This window comes from Marmota monax, unplaced genomic scaffold (genome assembly GCF_021218885.2).
Source record: "Marmota monax isolate L192 unplaced genomic scaffold, Marmota_monax_Labrador192_F-V1.1 WCK01_AAM20220418_F8-fsc00080, whole genome shotgun sequence".
NCBI classification, from domain to species: domain Eukaryota; kingdom Metazoa; phylum Chordata; class Mammalia; order Rodentia; family Sciuridae; genus Marmota; species Marmota monax.
The window spans coordinates 3,651,464-3,671,002 of NW_026694750.1; the positions used below are offsets into that span (position 1 = coordinate 3,651,464).

The window sequence follows — 19,539 nt, forward strand, 5'->3', positions numbered from 1 at the left end:
TGACCGGTTTTGAATCTCAGGGCTGGGTCTGGATGGCTGTGGCCCACAACTTTGCTTCTTGCTTGTTTGGGGCCATCCAGAGAGTACCCTGTCCCCAGCCTGGCAGGGAGCTGCAGACTGTGCTCACTGGCATCTGAGGTTGCTTTAACTGAGCAGGGGGGGCCCCTGGCAGCATCTGTCCACCTGCTGTTGGTACGATTCTCTGTGCCCTTGACAGCCCCCTCACTTTCCTGGGTGTGGGGGTGGTCACCCTCCATGACCTCAGCTGGGCACCTATGCTGAGCCTGCTTTCTCTTCAGTTAAGGTGAGGGCTCGGCTCGGGTGGCGTGGGCCGGAACTCCAGCCCCTCTTCTGAGGCTGTATATGGACAGATTCCTTAAAATACGACCCTGTTTTCTTGATAAAGCAGGGTGGCGGAATTATCTTGTGACAGCTACATACAAACCACAGTGAGTGGCACCGTAAGGGCCCGTACACGAAGATTGTTGGAGGTCACCTGAAAGTTGGGTGTCAGTTCCCACATTTTACCAGGGAACTCCTGAGCTTTGGGAGTTCATCCCACAGACTTAACCAGCCGAGTGGGGGATCTTGGGAAAAGAAACGCCTCCCTGTCCCACAGACTCTAAAGCAGTTCAGGATTGTAACTTAGGATAAAGTGCTATAAAGATAACAAGCAGTGGGGGTGACAGGTGACAAAGAGCATCCTACCTTTGAGAGAGAGGCTCTGAGGGCTGGAGTGGAGGCTGAGGGAGGTGAATAGTGAGTCAGGGTGTGGGCATCCACAGCAGAGGAAGCAAGCCCGTGAGATCCTGCGGTAGGAGACTGCTGCATCTTCACAAAGCTGGAGAACACTGGCAGGGGGCTGGGTGGTGGGACAGCAGTGGTGGCCACTCCAGAGATCCCAAATAGGGAAGAAAGGTGATTTTTTTTTTTTTTTTTTTTTTTTGCTACTAGGGAGTGAGCACCAGGTCACTGTCTCTGAGATACACCCCAAACCCTTTCTAAAACAATTGAGACAGAGTCTCACTTAGTTGCCAAGGCTGGCCTCAAATTTGTGAGCCTCCTGCCTCGGCCTCCCAAGTTATTGGGATTACATTGGAATTATAGGCATGTGCCACCACACCTGGCCTGATGGAGATTTGTTTTAGAAAACATGACAGTTGCTGTTGTGTGGAGAACACTGTGGGAGACCATAATGTATAGGGACACTGAAGGACTCAAGCTGCTGTGGTCCAGGACAGAGATCAGCATGGCCTGCAGTGGAGAGGGAGGAAAACGGTGTTCTAAAAGGTACCAGGGAAGTGGGGAGCAGGTCCCAGGCCACAGGTGTGGTGTATATCCACCCTTTGAAAGAGGGTCAGCTCTGGGGCAGGGACTCTCAGCTGTCCCTGTCCTCATCCTAGAGCCAGTGCTGCCTGGCCCTGCGGGGCAGTAAGTACTGTGGGTCGAATGTCTGAATGCAGCACTGTGTGGCTGGTCCTCATCTGCCTCTTGTAGTTTGGGCATCACCCCCGGCACTACTTTGTCTTGTAGTTATCTTTCCTTAGTTCCATCTCTGGTTTCCTCTTTGCATTTTTCCTTGATTTTGCAAGAATGTACTTTCTTTGCAGTTTTCTCATGGCTAAACCAGTGTGCCCAGCCACCATGCTAACAGCACACTGCTGGAACCGTTTGCCGTTTTCTCCAACCACACACCACGGAAGCTGAATTCTAAAGAGTCCCCACGCGCAGGTCAACTCCAGTCCCCCTGACGCTTGGCTGTTGCTGAGTCAGACACCAGTAGGACAACCGTGGTCTGTCAGCTGCTGCTCTGGCCATCATCAAATCCCCTCAGAGAGGACCTGTACCATCTGGCAAAAGTACTGGCCTAAAGTCAGGAACACTGGGCTCCAGGTGGACTTGCACTTTCTCTATGAAGAGCTTCATGTCTGTCATTGTTTCGTGTGAGCCTGAGCCAGAACAGGCCCAAGGGGCTGATCATTAGGTACCTTTCGTGGAAGGAAACAGAAGCCACTGTCAAGAAGGCCAGCTCAAGTGGTCAGTGGGTTTTGTCAGTTTCCAGGTCGCAGTAATCCAGGGTCTCTTGTCCTCTTGTTTTTATTAAATTCCCAAGACATGCTAATGGAAGCTGATGCAGTTCTCTGCTTATTTCTTCCTAGGTCTCAAGTATGTTAGGAGAAGGAAGAACTATCTTTAAGAGGATACTTCTTCATTTCTAGGGACCTTTAGAAAAAAGAGGGACTGCAGAGAGGCTGCTAGAAAGGTCACAGTTGATGAGAATAAAGAGAACAATACTCATTTGTCTACTTGTTTAAGAATCAAAAACTGGGGCTAGGCTCAGTGTTGGAGTGTTTGCCTAGCACACTGGGTTCGATCCTCAGCACCACATTAAAGTAAATAGATAAATAAATAAATAAATGAAGGTATTGTGTCCATCTACAACTAAAAATATATATATTTTTTAAAAACCCCAAAACTATTTATTTTGGTATTGGTGGTGATGAGCCCAGGGTCTCATTTAGCCTAAACACTTGATCTACCACTGAGCTATGCCCCCAGCCCAAGAATCTAAATGTATTTTGAACTACTCTCTATTTTGGTTCTTAGTTTCATCACATAACTCATAGTCTCAGTATATATTAGAGCTTTTTCCTTAAAAATAAGCTCCTAGCAATTGTTTCATACATAAGGGTTTTTATAAAACTTTTTATCTTGAAATCATTATGGGTACACAAGAAGTTTCAAAAATAGGAGAGATCCCCTGTACCCATTACCCAGATCTGCCCAATGATAATATCTCCTCTAATTATTAAAACTAGGAAAATGACACCAGTCCAATACTCATGTTGAGAAAAAGTTACTATTAAAATGAACTTTGGCCCTACTTTTTAAAATTCAGAAATTACTGTTCCCATTTTGCCAGGCATTTTGTAAAAAGCCAATAAAGCTTTAAAAAGACGTTGCCATGTAAACACGTGTGAGCTCGTTGCACCTGGGAAGGTGAAACCCTTGTGTGTTGGCTTTCATCGGCCAGGTTTCCCGCAGGACTGACTGGTGTTAGTCTAGGAAAGACCTTCTGACTTTGAAAATCCATGAGTGTTTTCCTTTAAATGCCTCCGGGTACCACAGACTTGAGCTCCACACTTTTTCACCTGAAACCTGTACCAGCCAGGAAGGGGCTACTGTTTAACCCTGTCCTACAGTGCCGAGGTTTTCTTGTCCTTGAGGAAACATGTTTTGTTCAAACTAAAATGCACTCAGGGACTTGTCTTTGCAGACTAGGTCATTTGACAAAATGTTCTGGCTCTTTTACTCTCCGCGTGTGAATCATACAACTTTTAAGAGAAGTTTGGCGACTTCATTTTGATAAAGGGGAGAAGAATGGAATTTGGTAGAGGGTTCAGATTGTGCACACTGGGTTAGCCTCCTCTCTCACTGCTGTGGTTACTGGAAATGATGTGATCTAGGCAGTCGAATGATCGGGGAAGGTGTGGGTTTTCCCGCTTGCTTCTCCTCTGAATGAATACAACTTCAGTATCTCACACCTGAGCCCCCAGGAACCTGCTGTCATGGCTCACGCGTTCAGACGAGCTCCCATCGGCTTTCATGTTTCCTGCCTGGAATTCAGAGTGGCAAACGTGCTTGTGTGTTTTCCTGTACCTGAGCAGCCCTTAACTATCATTGTCTCTGGTGTCCTCGGCCCCATGGCAGCAGGTGGGGTGGGTGCAGGGAGGGGGCGGATGGATGGGAAGAAACTGCTCCAAGTACTTGTTTGCCCCTGTCTTGGAGGGTGCTGTCAGGCTGTTGGTGTGGCGTGCCTCTCCTTCTGTGAGCTAGACCTCTCCCAGGAGCTCCAAGCAAGTGACCCCACCCTAGCACAGCATGCACAAAGGTAGACACCCAGCTCAGCTCTTCTCCCCCACTAAGTAGACAAGTTGTCGTCACCAAGGAACAGTCCCGAGGAATGTACGGGCACCCTGCTCTTACACGGACAGGCAGCACCTTCATTCCTTAGAAATAACTAAGGATCCACGTCAATAAGCATCTAAGTCACACACCTCACATGATTTCTTCATGTTATAGTCATGAGGGTTTAGCTCAGTGCCTTCCCCTGAGACTGCATGACTCCTGCACGCCCCCTCTTGTGTAAGTCGAGTGAGTCGTGTCTTCCAGCCCAAGTGCCCAGCCTTCCTCTGGCTGAGCTCGGAGCTGCCTTGGGCACAGCGAGCAGGAAGCTGTACTTTGTGTAGTTTGAATTCCTGGCTGTCCTAATGTTCTTAGGTGAACTGGTGTCCTTGTACACAGTGTTTCTGCTCTGTACTTGATCACAGCTCTTGGCTGAGCAGAAGCCAGTTGACAGCTCCTGCAGCTGGGTGAGTAATGGGAGCCTGGCTCTCCAGCTCTGGGCTGCAGAGGCAGCTCCAAGCACCCACAGCAGCTCAGACACAGGACGAGACTTGTCTGCCTACCGTCTGTCCTGGCCCAGGAGCCTCTAATTACACGCCTGCTGTTTGCAGGAGCCCAGGTGGCCTGCACTCACTCACTTGGGCCCAGAGCCCTGAAGATAGTGCAGCTGGGCTCTCCCTGCCAGCCCAGAGGCAGCTCAGCTCCTCAGTGTCCCGTGAACACAAATTGTGATAACCACATGCCAAAGAAAGCAGGAGTCTCTTCGATCACGCAGTCCTTTTTCTCTCAGATCACTGCCACACTTCATCTTCCTGGAGACTCTCAGGCCCTTTTGTCTCTCCACCACAGCTTTCTGTTTGCCCCTCTAACTCAAACCCCGCTGGCACAGCAGGAGATTTCAGGTGGCCCATTTTCCTCCACACAATGTGGCTTTGTCTTGGGAGGTGGCTCCTGTGAAGGGCTCTGGCTGACTGGACTTGCTTCAGGTGTCTGCAGTGTGAGCAGCTCCCAGTTGTCAGGAACTCGCTGTGTGTCCTGTGAGTCCTGAGCTGAGTGAGCACAGGATAAACCTCTTCTGAAAGGAAGGCCGGGCGGGCGGGTGTGTGGCTCAGTGGTAGGAGGGCGCATGCCAGCAGTTCCCAGCACCAAGGGGGGAAAGACCCTGTGCATGCAGAGTGGAGCAAGAAAGCCACTGTCACCAGCACCAGAACAGCCCTGGCCCCTGCCATAAGGGGCGTGTTGATGCACACTGCTCCGTGGGACAGAGGAACAGTACTGAGGATCCCGCCAAGAACATCAGCTGTGGAGGAGAGCTGGGGACAGCAGCCAGAAATCTGTTTTTGTTTTTGTTTTGAATTTACTTTTTTTTTTTCTTCCAAACTTAGTCAATGCTGAATCAGTTCTGTTGTTCCTTTTGTAAGAATCTATCGACTTTTAAAATAGATTGCTGTTTGTCATCTGGCAGGATGAGATGGATAAGGTTCTCATAAAGAAACTGACTTACTCGGATGAAATGTTCATTTAAAATATTTTCCGGGCTGGGGATGTGGCTCAAGGGGTAGCGCGCTCGCCTGGCATGCGTGTGCTGCCCGGGTTTGATCCTCAGCACCACATACAAACAAAGATGTTGTGCCCGCCGAAAACTAAAAAATAAATATTAAAAAATTCTTTCTAAAACATAAATAAATAAATAAAATAAGATATTTTCCTCTAGGGCTGGGGTCATGGCTCAGTGGCAGAGCACTGGCCGAGAATGCATGAGGCACTGGGTTCAATCCCGGCACCACTTAAAAACAAACAAAATAAAGGTATTGTGTCTATCTACAACTAAAAAAATATCTTTAAAAATATTTTCCTCTAAAACTTGGATAGTCTGTGGGCAACTTCTGTCCATGTATTTACCCGCCCCCCCCCCCACACACTAAGTGGTCTACTTAAAGATCTGTGTGTTCGTGATCGATCACACGGTGGCCTCTATGGGTTCAGTTTTCTCTGAACAGCCTGGTGCAGGCAGACAAGGTCTCCCACCCACCCAGCACACAGTATAATCCTGCCCTTTGCTTAATCCCCACCCAGATGCCCATTCCATTTCTACAAACCCATATTATTCTTTCTGAATCACACATAAACGCCCCACCCTCGATTGCACATAAAACTGTTGTATTATGTGTACATCAGTGTGTAATAACACAAGTGTGGCTGACTTGGAATCCATTTCTATCTTCTGGAATCGCTGTCACTTTACTGCTCCATACCTGGGACTAGCTGGAAACTCAGCAGAGGGTTTAAAGAAAATTTAAAGAAAGTTTTTCTTCTAATGATAGCCTAATTACAAGGATATGTTTCCAATTCCTGCGGTTATAAATCCAGATGTTGACAGATCTTTGTTTTTTTATTTTTATTTTTTTGTAGTTGTAGATGGACAGAATGCCTTTATTTCATTTGTTTTTCTTATGTGGTGCTAAGGATGGAACCCAGTGCCTCACACATGCTAGATGAGTGCTCTGCCACTGAGCTACAGCCCCAGCCTGGATCTCTTTTTCTATAAATATGAAACTCAACCAAGATAAAGTGTACTTTATTATTCAGAGTGGTGCAGAACAACTATTTTATAGTTCATAGCCAGGAATGTAATGTGATATGGGAATGGAGATTACACCCGTGGCCTGACATCTGATGTTTAGGCATAACCTCCTGTCATAAACTTTTGACAGTCTGAAATTAAGAACAAATCCTAAAAGTCTATGGCGGGGGCTGGGGCTCAGTGGTGGAGCACTCGTCTAGCACGTGTGAGGCCCTGGGTTCAATCCTCAGCACCACATAAAAATAAATAAAATTAAAGGCATTGTGTCCAACTACAGCTACAAATGTGTGTGTGTGTGTGTGTGTGTGTGTGTGTAAATAAAGTAAGACTAAAGGAAAAGAAAGGCTAAAAGGGCGACAGGAAAAGTCTTCTGGGAAGGTAGCTCTGAGTTCTGAGAGAGCTCTGTGTTTATGGAAATCAGGAGCAGGAAGGAGCCTGAGCCTCAGGGTGATTATCTGGGGGCACTGGCAGCCAGCCAGCTTCACCCCTCCCCCATCTTCCTCATAGTAAACTGTCTGTAAGTAGGTGCCCTAGGCCAGAGCATTTTTGGTGACAAAAGCACAGTAAGGTCCTGAATAGCAAGAAATCTGAATGTACAGGTGGAAGGGAAAGCCACTCCCTCTGGAAGGCACCCATCCACATCACATGCTGTGTCCAGAAGCATAATCCTCTTCAGTGGTTATCAGAGGCAAACTCTTGTAATCAGAACTTTGATCCATAGGTAAACAAATAGGAGTTTTCAGGTACAAATACAAGCCCAAAATTAAAAATCACCAAGCATTTAAGGAAAATTAATGTCAAGAAAAGCACAAATCTCAATAAAGAGTAAACCTCATGCAAGCATTTCCCAAGCAAACATGTTAATCCTTAGAAATGAGAATGTTATATCCATAAAACAAGAACAGGTTGTTGGGTAAAAGAGTCAAGCGATGAAAAGTGTGAAGAAAAGAGACATTTAGAATCTGAGAAGAAGGGAATAGTGGCATATAATAAATAAATAATTAGAACATAATAGAAGAAATTTTTCCAATCTAAAGAAAGATACAAGAAAATGAAACCATAACTAGATTCATTTCCCAAAACTTTAAACCCCCAAGAATAAAAAGAATAAACCTTCAAAGAAATTTTAAAAAGTACAAAAAGTCACCTACAAATGAAAATGAATTATATGAGCTCCAGCAACACAGGAGGCTGGAGGAAAATGAGCAGTATCATCAGGTTCTAAGAAAAAATCATTTGGAACCCAAAGTCTTGGTCAAATTAGTTCAAAGGAACTTTGAGGCATACAAAACCTTAAAGTTCATCACACTTAGATTTACTCTGTGAATTTCTTAAATCAGTCATGGGCTAAAACCTCCAGATGTAAGCCAAAACAACCTTTTTCTCTTGATGAGTTAATTTGTCTCAGGTATTTGTTGTGGTAATGGAAAGCTAACACACATTACAGCCCAGGAAGACCAAGCAACCCAAGAAGTAGGAGGACAGGTGTCCAGTGGGCGGCGGTGAGCCACGCAGCCCATCATTCCCAGGTAAGTCACGTCTCCGTGTGGCTGAAGTGAGCGATGGAGAACTAAGGCCCAGGTTAACTCGAGGGTGAGAGAGTGAGTAGGGAGAAAACAGACCAAGAGCGGACTCACCACTTTGGAACAGAGAATAGAATTAATTTGGGGTATTATTAGTTACATTAAGTATTAAAAATACTTCAAGTAGTAACAGAGACACGTCTGTCAGATTAACCACCCAGCCTAAGATGGTTACAAACTCAGGACAGAAAAAGAATTTTTTGGGGGGTGGAGGGGGGCCGGCACTGGAGATTTAGTCCAGGAGTGCTCTCCCACTGAGCTACGTCCCAGCCCTTTGGGGACAGTCTCACTAAGTTGCCCAGACTGTCGTTGAACTTGTGACCCTCTTGCCTGGACTCCTGAGTGGCTGGCACTACAGACGGTGCACCACTACACCTGACGAGGACAAAAGGTCTTTAAAAACCACAACAGCTCCCTGAAGGTTCTGGAAAGCAACCAGTGCCCTTCAGAGAAAGAAAATAAATGAGGGGGACCTGCAGGTGGTCAGCCTGTCCCCAGAGCGCTCAAGCAGAAAGTGGCCGTGTCCTGGGCTGACTGGGTAGAGCTGGGTTTCAGACTGCCAGGGCTGGGATCTGGGGTGGGGGTGGGAAGAGACAACTGGAAGGAACCAGAGGACGTGGGCAGCTTTCAGCAGCCAGCCAGCGGGGGAAGCCCAGCTGGGAGCTCAGCCCTGCCACGCCAGAGGAGCTCAGCAGATGCCCTGGGCTTCTGTGGAAACCCCATTGAGAGCCTCATCCCGAACTAAGAGCAAACCAGAAAAAATCGGCCCCGATACGAGCCTGGCACTGGGTCAAAACCACCCCAGGTCAGGTCACCTGTCAGTAATTCACTCCTGTTAGAGCAAGATCCGTCACTTGTCAGCAGAGGACAGGGGCTGCTGGCTGCGGTGCAGCACCCAAGACATTCAGGATGTCATCGCGGCTCACAGGGCGCACACAAAAGCAGGACTCATCCCACCAGGAGAAAGGGTAGCCAGGAGAAGCCCACCCCAGACAACCCAGACACCGGAAGTGCAGAGACTCTTAAGTGGTTTCCATAAACATGAGGAGGGTTTTACAAGAAAAGAAGATAGAGTGGGGGAGACACGGGCAGCCCAGGGCGGCGCAGTTTCAGGAGTCAAACTCTAACCAAGAGCCAAATGAGAAGCTCAGCACTGAAAACAGCGATATCTGAAAAAGATTTTGTTTCATGGGGTTGATAGCAGATTGGACACTGCCAAAGAAAGCATCCTTGGGTGTGAAGACAAAGCGTAACAGCACAAAGAGAAAAAGATCAGAAGATTGTCTCAGGACAGCAGAAAATGAATGTGTAACTTATAAACCACTTGAGAAAAACAGTGAATTTAAAAAAATAATTATCAACCTGGCAGATGGCAAAGAAGAGGGGAAATTTAGCATAAAAAGAAAACATGGTAAAAATCAAATATAAAGTATAACTCAAAACACATCAGTAGGGCTGGGGCTGGGCTCAGAGGTAGAGCACTCGCCTGGCATGCGTGAGGCACTGGGTTCAGTCCTCAGCACACATAAAAATAAAATGAAGATATTGTGTCCACCTAAAACTAAAATAAATTTTAAAGATATATATCAATAATGATGAAAAGGGAAAGAATTAAATTCCCATTTAGAAAGATTGAGATTTTCAGATTAACAACAAATATCTATATTATTTAGAAAAGACACATGAAAAAAAAGAAAATCATATTGGTTGGGACTAGTTTTGAGTACAAATTACAGAAGCAACAGCTAACAGTACCTTAATTGAGTGCATTTATTTTTCTTGTATCAGAAGTCTGGGAGGAAGTGGCTGCTGGTGTTGGTCCAACAGCTAGGGACAGTACCTCAGCAGTTCTCCTGGCTTTTTCTTCATGACCACAGAATGGCTGCCAAGGCTCAAGACATTACATCCATGTGGAAGGTAGGAAGGGGAAGAAGCAAAGCTGGTCACATTTCCCCTTTTTGAGGGAAAGCAAAAGCTGCCCAGAGTCTCCATGATTATTTTTGTTCCAGTAATCAAAACTGTGTCAATGCTAAAAGAGGATGGTCATCTTGGAGTAAAAGTAGACAAGGGAAGGCATTAGAAATGAGTGTTCCATAGCCAGTGAAGAGGCCTCCTGGTGGAGAGCAGAGGATGGACAGTCGCGCGAGGAGATGGCCAGCCAGCGAGAGCAGAGCAGCGGCAGTGGGATGCCGCGTGGCAGTTGGGTGCTAGATAAACTCAGCAGGATGCAACGCCCATTTCCAGCTCCTTTCATCAAGGCTGCAAAATAAAACCTATTTCCCAGGCTCTTCTGCAGCCAGGCCTGTGGGTGTGGGGTGGGGCTGCCATCTGCATGCCCCTGCGTGGGGTCTGGTGAGTGGAGCCAGAGGAGGTGCCTTCAGCTGCCATCCAAGATCCTGAGGACATGCGTAAGGGACTGTGGCTTGGCAGTGGCCAGACCCAACTTATAGCCCCAGCAGCAGCCCCGTGGGGAGACCTGCCAGGATGGCAGCACTGCAGCAGCAGCAGGGGCCTCCTGAGACTGGCTACCGACGCCGGGCTCAGAGCCCTGGACGGTCATCAGGCATCCCAGGGAGACCTCCTGACCCGCCTTCCAGGGCTCCAGGGGTTCTATAAGCACCCAGTTCCCTGTATCTAACCCCTCTCTGCTGAACTTGCACAGGGCGGTCCCGGTTTCCTGCATGGAACTGGCGCTGACACAGCCCAGCCACACACAGGTGCTCATATGGGCACAGGAATGCCGGGGCCTTGGGAGACTTTCAGAAGCGATGCAGGCCCTCTGGAAGATCGGCTCCAGTGCAAACCTCAGAGGAGCCCTGCCAGGTGAAAAATAAAGGAAATGAACATTTCCCAAGAAAAAACCCAAATCCATAGGAAACAGTGTCCTAAATAAGATCAACCGGAGCCAGAGACAGCCCACAGAGCTGCGAAGCCCCCAGAGTTTAGACATCAGACACAGAACACAGAATCAGAGTTCTCATGTAATGAAATGAATGTGTACACAGGGAGGCACATTTGGACAATAAAATAACAATAAACAATTATATATGCTCTCAGAAATAATATAACATATCGAGTATAATACTGGTAACATACCAACGGGTGCACGTTCACCAGACAGGACGCGGCGAACCCGTCATGAACGACATGCAGCAGAAACGGGGCATGGGTGTGGGGAGCGGTCGGGGAAGGTGGAGAGCACCTTGGGGACAGGGAGCCAGGGTTCCAGGAGGGGGAGGAGAGCACAGAGAGGAACAGGTAGAGGGGCCATGGATGGGGGTTCCCTCCAAGGGTTAAAACACACCAAGGCTCAGTCCTGAAGCCCCAGTAAACGTCCACAAATTGCCAGGATGGAAGGGAAAGGCGATGCGTGCATCGAGGTTCAGGTTCACAGTCAGACTGCAGACACCAAAGGGGAAGCAGCAGACAGAGGAGGGGACCGCACCTTCACCCCCAGCTGTGACCACGGGGACAGAAGAAAGATGACAGTCCCATGAAAACACGTGTCAGGCCAGATGTCTCAGGAATTCAGTTCAGTGCTATTCACAAGGAATGCCTCCAAACCCAAGGCCGGAGAAGCTGGAAGCAAAGAAGGGAATAAAGAGTAGCAGCCAAGGGGCTCCCAGACCTCAGCAACACAGACATGGAAGCCGAAGTCACTTCCGGGTGAAACCAAGAGAATACACAATGGGAGCACAAATCCAGGGCTAGAGGTGTAGCTCAGTGAATAGCACTCGCCCTGTCTCCACACTGGAAGAAAAAAAAAAGCAAAACTTATATTCACCAAGAAGACATATGATTCTAAACTTGCAGGCATAAATCTCATAGATATTTATAGATCTAGGAGAAGGAACTGGCAGATTCACCACTACCAGGGAAGGTTAACACACTTCTCTTAGGGATTGACAGATTGCCTACAAGAAATGAGGCTAGAAATTAGGGAAGGCTTGACCAGCAGAATCAACGAGACTGATTTAATGAATACACAAACATTGCACCAAGCAATTAAAGAACACACATCTCTTGTTTAAGAACTTTTTATTGAACTGTAACACACAAATATAAAACAAATAACAATTAATTTTCACAAAACCAGCATACTGCAACCCAGAAATGGGGGAAGGAGCCTTGCGGTTCCCCAGATCCCCTTCCTTGAACTCCACTCTATCAACCTTCATGCTGAAGGCCACTGCTATCTTGCCTTCTAATGCTGTAGGTAGGTTAATTTTGCTTGTTTTTAAACTTTACAGAAACGGATCCCTAGAGCATCATTCTTTTGTATCTGGTTTCTTTAATTCAGTGTTTTGTTTTCAAGATTTCTACATGTAGAAATCCTTTTCTTCCTCATTCTATTATGTGAACAAATGTCAAATTTTCATCCACTCCTCTGTTAGACTTTTCCTCTCCATGGCTAGTACATGTAGTCTCTTGGTGACCATGGGTACATATTCCTATTGGGTTTGTTTTGCTTGTGTTTAGTTTTTGCAGATAATGCCCAAAAGTTTTCCAAAGTGGAGATTTGTCCTCCCATCAGCCATGTCTGAGGGTCCAGTTGCTCCTTTCCTTGGTGCTTGGTTTTATTTGCCTTCTTCATCTTAGCCATTCTGGTAGGAGTGAGAAAACCATTCTTCCTAGTCCCACATGGAACATTTGCAAAAACTGACCAACTGCTAAGGTTCAATCAGTTCTGAAGTTCTGGTATCACACAGACCCGGCTCTGCCACAGTGCAGTCAAGTTAGAAACCAGTATCCACAAGAAAACTAGATGAATCGAAAAACCGTACACTCGAAAACAATCTGAATGCTAGCACAAATTGACAGCAACATAAAGAATAAAAGAATGACCTTGAGTGTTTATATCAGAAAAGAAGAAAATCTCAAAATTAAGGAGTCAAGCATTCAACTGAAGAAATTAGTAAAAGTCCAGAAAGGAAAGAATAAGAGTAGAAATTTCCAGAAAAAGAGAAAACATTAAAAAGAGAGGATTATCAAAGCCAGAAGTTGATTGTTTGAAAAGACCCATGAAAGAGACAATTCTTTTGCTGATCAATCAAGAAAAATCAAAGGACAAAACAAATATAAATAAAAATGAAAAGGGCAACAAAAGTACAGATGTTGCCAAGATTTAAAACATCCTAAGAAAGAGATTATACACAAGTCTGTGGCCATAAATTTGAAAACTTAAAGTAGTTAGATAAAAATCCTAGAAAGAATAAGAGACAAGGAACTGAATAATCCCATTACCTGGAGAGAATTTGGTGGGACCTCATCAAGTCAAGCAGAGTTACCACGTGATCCAGCAATTCTACTCTGAGGCAGATACAGAAAATAATCAAGAGCAGGCACCCAAATGACTGCTTAGGAATATTTGTAGTGGCAGCATTCATGAGAACCAGCAGGGGAAACAACCCAAATGTCCATCAATGGAAAAATGGATGAAGAAAATGTCGTACATACATACAGTGAACATTCAGCCTTAAAAAGGAATGGAATTCTGAACGTGCTACACTGAGAAATCTTTTTTGGTGGGGGAGTGGGATACCAGGGACTAAATTCAGAAGTGCTTAAGCACTGAGCCACATCCCCAGCCCCCTCATTTTTAAAAATATTTTACTAGTTGTTGATGGACCTTTATTTATTTATATGTGGTGCTGAGAATCGAACCTAGTGTCTCACACAAGATAGGCAAGTGCTCTACCACGGAGCCACAACCCCACCTCCCCCACCCTTTTTATATTTTGAGACAGGCTCTTGCTAAGTTGTTGAGGCCGGCTTTGAACTTGGGATCTACCTGCCTCAGGCTCCCAAGCTGCTGGGATTACACTGTGCCTGGCCTGTTGATGAATCCTGAAATGTGATAAAGTGAAAGAAGCCAGACATAAAAGGCCAGGTTGGAGGATTCCACTTATATGAAATATACGGAATCACTACATCCAGAGAGAGAGAATACAGAGTAAGAGGTCCCCATGGCTGGGGAGAGAGTGAGGGTGACTACAGATGGGCAGATGGTCTCCTTGGGCGTGATGAAGATGTTGCAGAGCTGGGTGGGGGTGTTGGCTGCTCATCACTGTGAATTGACTTAGGCACTGAATCACGTGCTTTGAAACAGCTCATTTTATGTTATATGAATTTCAGCTCAATTAAAAAAAAGTCTCATCATAGAAAACACCAAACCAGGCAGACTTTTAGAGGCAAATTCCATCAAACAGCAAATAACAAGATAACCCCAACTCTTCACAATTTTACTACAGTAAAGAAGGATTTTCCCCAGCTCAAGATATGACTTTAGCATTAACCTTGATACCAAAATTGTTCAAGGACAATATAAAGGAAAATTCCAGCTCAACCTTATGTACGAGATGCAAAACCCCCAAACAAATACTTAACAAACAGAATCTGGTAATACATAAAAAAGACAAAACATGACCAAGTTGGGCTTATCTCAGGAATGCAAAAGTGGTTCCTTAGAAAACCTACAAATATAGGGCTGAGGGTGTGGCTCAACAGTATGTGCTTAGCACGTGTGAGGCGGAAGGAAGGGAGGGAGGGAGGGAGGGAAGAAGGGAGGGAGGAGAAGGAAGGGAGGGAGGGAGGAAAGAAGGGAGGGAGGGAGGGAGGGAGGGAGGAAGGAAAGAAGGAAGGAAGGAGAAGGAAGGAAGGAAGGAAGGAGAAGGAAGGAAGGAAGGAGAAGGAAGGAAGGGAGAAGGAAGGGAGGGAGGGAGGGAGGGAGGGAGGGAGGGAGGAAGGGAGGAGAAGGAAGGAAGGAAGGAGGGAGAAGGAAGGAAAAAGAAGGAAGGGAGGGAGAAGGAAGGGAGGGAGGGAGGGAGGGAGGGAGGAGAAGGAAGGGAGGGAGGGACGAAGGAAGGAAGGAGAAGGAAGGAAGGGAGGGAGGAAAGAAGGGAGGGAGGGAGGGAGGGAGGAAGGAAGGGAGGGAGGGAGGGAGGGAGGAAGGAAAGAAGGAAGGAAGGAGAAGGAAGGAAGGAAGGAAGGAGAAGGAAGGAAGGAAGGAGAAGGAAGGAAAAAGAAGGAAGGAAGGGAGAAGGAAGGGAGGGAGGGAGGGAGGGAGGGAGGAAGGGAGGAGAAGGAAGGAAGGAAGGAGGGAGAAGGAAGGAAAAAGAAGGAAGGGAGGGAGAAGGAAGGGAGGGAGGGAGGGAGGGAGGGAGGAAGGGAGGAGAAGGAAGAAGGAAGGAAAGAGAAGGAAGGAAGGGAGGGAGGGAGGAGAAGGAAGAAAGGAAGGAAGGAAAAGGAAGGAAGGAAGGAAGGAAGGAAGGAAAAGGAAGGAAGGAAGGAAGGAGGGAGGGAAGGGAGGGAGGGAGGGAGGGAGGGAGGGAGGGAAGCAGGCAGGCAGGACGGCCATACGATTTCAACTGACATGAGAAAGCATTCAATAAACTCCAACCTCTATTCAGCATAAAAACTCTTTGAAGAAAACATGGGATTGCACGTCTTTCTTCTTTTGGTGTCGAGCATTGAACCCAGGTCTACCACTGAGCTCTGCCCCACGCAGAAGTGGATTTTCTTAACCTAAAATGTATTACAGTCTGCAAACTAATGCTCCCTCCCCAAAGATGTCCCCTTCCGACCCCCAGAACCTGTGACAGTTAGCAGGCACAGCAGAGGAACTGCAAATATGGTCATGGAGAGGAACCCCGAGGGGGGACATCCTGGGTTATCCAGGAGGCCAAGTTCAATCACATAAATCCTAGAGGTGGATTCCTCTCGTGGCTGCAGTCAGGGAGTAAACGTGACCAGAGAAAAATGATCAGATTTCAAGGGGGTCCCAGCATACCAACCCCAAATATGCCACGTTGCACAGATTATTTGCAGCTGAAGTTACCTCAGGATTGGAGAAAAGACCTCTGGCCCTACCCTTTTCTTTTTTCCCTACAGCAGAGCATCAATTCTGTGTGGTGACCTAAATTTCCCTAGAAAGTGTCCCTTCTGCACCAGGAAGAAGAAAGTAAATCACCGCTGGAAACGTACCCAGATGAGTCTCCTCAGACGGATCCTCATCTTCCGTGACTTTCTGTCATTTATTTGCCTTCCAGTCACTGTTACACAGACCGTGTGGACCTGATGTGGTCAGTTGTCTAGGGCACGCCATTTCCAAAATCCAGTTTGCAAAGCAAGGTATACAACAGCGCATATCCTCTATTTATTTAAGAGTAACTTATGAAGTTATAATGTACCATCTGTGTATGTAAAAATATAATTTGTGTGGCTTTGTCCCATTAGATGTTTGTAAATTCATGGAAATTAAACTGGAAGATGGACCCCAAAGAGGACTTCCCTAGAATAGGAAGAGGGACAGAGGAGGAGGGGCAGGACAGAGATCTTTCAAGTCTTGCTTTATATGTCCATGTATTGTTTGAGTCTTTTCCAAGGAGCAGGTATTGACGTATTTGTTGTATAATTAAATTTTTAAAAAGTGTTTTTAAGACCCAGGTGGCACCGAGCTGATGCCTCACGGACTAATGACATAGTATTATCCACCATCCGGAGATAATTGGCTCTGTCGTAAGCGTGCTGAGTGGTCATCGTTCCCGGATAAGGACGTGCAAGCATAACCAAGTATTAGAAAAGAGGGTGACCTCATTCCTGCCTGTGAACTTGTATGTTGTATTCCTGCATTGATTTGCTCTGAAGGCTGAGACGCAGGGCCCACCTGAGGCAGGACGGCCGTTTCCCCATCACCATCCTTTCCCTGCCTCTGTCTGAGAGTCACCCAATGAGGCTTCCTCCAGGTCGTCCCACGCCCTGGGGCTGGTAACCCAGCGATGGTGTGGAGGGCCCTCTGCATTTGGCAAGGCTGACCACACAGTCGGGCTCCAGGCAGGCTGGCTGGAGGCCTCCGCCCTGCAGGAGGAGAGGCCGAGGACAGACCTGAGGACAGGAACACAGGACTGAAGCCCACGGACCACCTGGGTTGAGGACCAAAGGGCAACTTTCTCTTCTGTAAACTTTGTGACATATTATTCTCCTTTGGAAAGGAGAGCCCTGAGCTAAGCACACGTCCTTTTCTTGGCTTTAAAGAAAAGCACTCAGCAAAGACCTGTGTAATGAGGCATGGGCTCCATCCCCACTGCGCCGACAACGCTGCCCTCAGGTTTGACGTCACCAGCCCAAGGTCTGTGTCTGGACAGCTCCTCTAATACCAGTTTTGTCTCTTCTTCTTTCTGCATTTGGTACCAGGGATTGAACACAGGGCGCTTAACCACTGAGCCACATCCCAGCCCTTTTGAGTTTTTGAGAAAAGCCTTGCTAAGTTGCTGAGGCTGGCTCTGAATCTGTGGTCCTCCCACTTCAGCCTCCTGAGCCATTGGGAATACAGGCATGTGCGCCACACTCTGATTCTTTAAAGACAATGAACTTTCCATTCTAATGTTACTTTTAATTCTTTTGTTGTGCTGAGGGTGGAACTGGGGCCTTGTACACGCTAAGCGGACACAACTGCTGAGCTTCAACCCCAGCCCCTGTTATTTTGTTTTTTTAAATATTCTGTTAGTTGTAGTTGAACACAATACCTTTATTTTATTTATTTGTTTTTATGTGGTGCTGAGGATCGAACCCAGTGCCCCACACGTGTGAGGCAAGCGCTCCACCACTGAGCCACAACCCCAGCCCCCGCCCCTGTTATTTTGAAGTCAAATAAAAACCTCTAGGAACAGGCTGAATTAAAGAACAAAATACATTCATAAAAAAGAAAGTGCAGAATTGAAAAAGCAAGATAAAGCAGTTCTATGGGCAGTGGAGTGGCGGAGGTCTGGCAGGCACAGCCCTGCAGAGATCTCATCTATCTGGGCATTGCAGCTGGCCCAGGATTTGTTGGGGGACCCAAATGAGCCCCTGTAGGCCGCAGGATGTGCAGATGGTGATGATGGTGACAGCCACGGTGTGTTCAGACCCCTCCTGCTATACCCTTGGTGAGCACAAAGGCCGGGCATTCTCTTAAACTTCCAGATGATTCTGCAGAATGAGCTGCAGACATCAATGTTCTCATTCCTCAGGGAACCAACAACCTGGAAGGTGGAGCTGGCAAGCAGACTCCGAGATGATATAGTCGGCTGCACACTTAATGCTTCACAGTTTAAGAGACGTGCTCCCCCTTTACTATGGCCTTTGATTCTCATGGCAATCCTAAGGCAAAGGACAGGCAAGCTCCTGACCTCTAAAGACTTTTGACAACGCATGACACCAGTGACTGCAGGCAGCACACAGACCTCCACATCCAGCTGAGGAAGGGCTCCCAGATTCCCCCTAAGGCCCCGTCAGATGGGCCTTCTCTAACCATCAGAAAACCGGGAGAGTGGACAGCAGCAGTGGAGCGATCATGTGATCCCTTTTGTATAAGAAAATACACAAGATGCAAACCTGCCCCTTTAGGTGCCAGGTACCAGCAACTCAATAAGCACTGGCCCCTCCCCAGTGACACCAGTGAGCAACTGGAACACAGCTCCCTTCAGAAGGGCAGGCTGGTCACCAGGTCCCTTGGGGACACTCTGACCAGGACCTCTGGATTTGGTAATGGAAGCCACAGCCCCGAGTAGGCTGGAGGCCTGAGCTGTTTGTGCTGCCAGAATCTTCTCGTTCCCATCAGGGGAGCTGAGCTTTGGGCCTGGTCCTCCAGACCAGGATTCCTCGTAACTCTCCAAGCCACCCTGGGCAAGGCCCTGGAGCCGCAGTTACTTCTCTAAAGTGAAGGAACTTTTACTGAAAAAGTGAAAAATAGAAAGAATAAATAAGAACTCTTGACTCTGGGTGACCCCAGTCTTAGGAGGAGGCAGACAAGCCAACTGGCCACCACCCTAAGTCTCAACTCCAGGTCCCCTCTTGGTGTAGACAGCCCCCCCTCCCCCACCGCTGGAAGGAGACAGCAAGTTTGTGTAGCCCAGGAAGGAGGCAGGCAGACGGAGCTGGAGACTTTTCACTATTATCAACACACCCAAGCAAGTATTCAAGAAGGGCCAGGTGAGACCTCCTGGAGCCCCCCTCCCAACAGTCGGGGAAAACCAGTGCTCCAGATGCCCAGATGAAGCTCTTTCTCTCCGAGCCTCTCCCACCGTGGGTACACTCTCCCTGCTGCCCACAGGGCACACACTCCCCCGCAGGATCTCCCTTCCTGTGGAGACCTCTCAAGTTCTGGAGGCAGAACCCCCCCCCCCCCCCACTTGGCAGCACCTGCGAATGATCACTGTTAACAGTGAACCATCTTCAGATCAGCAATTTGTGATTGGTAGAGTAAGAGTTTCCCTTTCTCTATGGAAAACAGTGCCACACCTGTGACCCCAGCGACTTGGGAGGCTCAGGCAAGACAAGCACAAGTTCAAGGTCAAGGTCAGCCTTAACAACTTATCAAGATCCTGTTTCAAAATAAAACATAAAAATGGCTGGGATGTGGCTCAGTGGTCAGTGAAAAGAACAGGTATTTTACAAACATCTGCAACTCATCTGTTATGAATCACCCCA

General features: G+C 47.3%; 1 long non-coding RNA gene across 1 annotated transcript; it reads right to left on the bottom strand.

The window, feature by feature from the left end:
• Positions 1–12,094: 12,094 nt before the first annotated feature.
• On the bottom strand, positions 12,095–14,615 carry LOC124079172 (uncharacterized). The gene is made up of 2 exons (XR_006847158.2): positions 13,318–14,615; positions 12,095–12,834 (listed from the first exon to the last, which is right to left on the bottom strand). It is a non-coding gene; the product is annotated as an uncharacterized LOC124079172 (long non-coding RNA).
• Positions 14,616–19,539: the final 4,924 nt, after the last annotated feature.